Below are 2,500 nucleotides of genomic sequence, written 5' to 3'. Positions count from 1 at the left end.
TCATTATCGTTAATACTACAATTGTTTTCATTATAATTTTCATTGTTACTTCTCTTACCATTTGTAATATCATCATTGTTTGTTATCATTATCATAGATAATGAAGATTACAGTTTTTCATTATCAATGTTTTTATCATTACTATGGTCATTACTGCTATCATTTATGTTGTTATAATCAATATCATTACAATAATCCTCATTAGTACTAAAATTGTCATAATTGTTATTATTGGTTTATCACAGATTTCATTTCATTGATGATCAATATTACTATTATTGTATCATTTATCATTATTATAGTTACTTTTGTTATCATTATTGTTATCATGTTATTGTTATTATCATTGTTGTTGTTGTTATTGTTTTTGTTGTTTATATTATTAAATCATTTATTATCTGCTACTCTTTACTATCAATTATTATTATCATTATTCATTGTTATCATTTTAAAGTTTCTCAATATCATCATTATTATTACCATCATTATCGTTAATACTACAATTGTTTTCATTATAATTTTCATTGTTACTTCTCTTACCATTTGTAATTAATATCATTGTTTGTTTTATACTTTTATAGATAATGAAGATTACAGTTTTTCATTATCAATGTTTTTATCATTACTATGGTCATTACTGCTATCATTTATGTTGTTATAATCAATATCATTACAATAATCCTCATTAGTACTAAAATTGTCATAATTGTTATTATTGGTTTATCATGATTATCATTTCATTATGATGATCATTATTAACAATAACAATGAAATCAATATAATGGTATTTTTCTATTATCATTGTTTCATCGCTATCAGTGTTATAATGGTGATGATGATGATAATGATAATGATAATGATAATGATGGTGATGATGATGATTATTATGATGAGGATGATGATGATGATGTTGATTTGATGATGAGGGTGATGATGGTGATGATGATGATTATCATTATTATTACTTATACCATCATTGTTATCTATTTTTTAACGTTATTTTTTATATCACTACCATAATCCCTATCATCACTGTTATCATGATTTTTTTCCATGTTTACATTAACATATTAGCATATTATCAGGAATGATTCTATAATGCAAGACTTCTAATCAAGGCACCGATGGTTCAGTTTCATCAGGATTAGCTCATTGTGATAACAACCTTCAATTAAAACTTTACATTAATTATTTTGCACTTTGGAATTATTCGAAATGAGAGGTAGAGAAAGAAAGGGCGAACGAGAGAGAGTGAGAGAGACTATGGAAGAACGAAGAGAGAGTGATGAGAGAGAGAAGGGTGGGAGAGAGAGAGAGAGGAGACCTGAGAGAGAATTCGAGGAGAGAGGAGGAAGAGAGAGAGAATGAGAGAAGAGAACGAGAGCGAGAGAGAGAGAGAGAGAGAGATGAGAGACGAAGAGGAGAGGAGAGAGGAGAGAGAGAGACTAAGAGAGAGAGACTAGATAGAGACTAGGAGAGAGAAGAGGAGAGGATGGAGTGAGAGAGAGAGAGAGAGAGACTAAAGGAAGGGTGAGAGATAGAGACAAGAGAGAGAGGGTGAGAGAGAGAGAGAGAGAGAGAGAGAGAGATAGAGAGAGAAGAGAGAGTGAGAGAGAGAGAGAAGGAGGAAAGAGTCAGAGAGAGCAGAGATAGAGAGACTAGAGAGAGAAAGAGAAGTAGACCGAGGAGAGAGAGCGCAGTTGAGGGAGAGAGAGAGAGGCAGAGGGGGGGGCGGGAGGAGGGGGGGGGGGATTATGCTAGATTTAGATAAACAAATTAACATGATAAAACATTAAACAAAGATTAGAAAAATGCTTATATGATATTTTAATTTGATTCAAAATTAGCAGATATGATAGAGCCCTCGCAAGATTATGATTAGGAACTATAATAAAAGATACAACTGTACGACGTTGTAAATAATGTCATTCAGAAGAGTACTCGATATTTGTTACATAGGTTCACTGTCCGTAAGGAAACGATTTTAGAGATGAGCGCTAAATGGAAATACATATGCGTAAAATTGATAAGATATAAAAGTAAGTTGTGCTAAACGATTGAATTTCTCTTACTAATGAATAAAGATAATAGATGATAATGATAATGATAATGATAATGATAATGATAATGATAATGATAATGATAATGATAATGATAATGATAATGATAATGATGGTGATGATGATGATGATGATGATGATGATGATAATGATAATGATAATGATAATGATAATGATAATGATAATGATAATGATAATGATAATGAAGGTGATTATCTTGATAATGATTATGATAATGATGATGATGATGATGGTGATGATCATGATTATAATCTTGATAATGATAATGATGATGGTGATGATCCTGATAATGATTATGATAATGATAATAATGATGGTGATGATTATGATAACGATTATGATAACGATGATGATGATGATGATTATTATGATGAGGATGATGATGATGATGTTGATTTGATGATGAGGGTGATGATGGT

At 30.4% G+C, this 2,500-nt stretch overlaps 1 protein-coding gene across 1 annotated transcript in view; it reads right to left on the bottom strand.

Moving 5' to 3' along the window:
- LOC122246834 (G protein-coupled receptor GRL101-like) overlaps positions 1-2,500 on the bottom strand; it is a 135,205-nt gene that overhangs the window by 67,453 nt on the left and 65,252 nt on the right. The window lies entirely within an intron of this gene.

The sequence above is a fragment of the Penaeus japonicus genome, unplaced genomic scaffold (genome assembly GCF_977035675.1).
Source record: "Penaeus japonicus unplaced genomic scaffold, GWHDUDI00000001_assembly GWHDUDI00000012, whole genome shotgun sequence".
Taxonomy (NCBI): Eukaryota; Metazoa; Arthropoda; class Malacostraca; order Decapoda; family Penaeidae; genus Penaeus; species Penaeus japonicus.
This window is presented reverse-complemented; position numbering and strand designations above follow the sequence as displayed.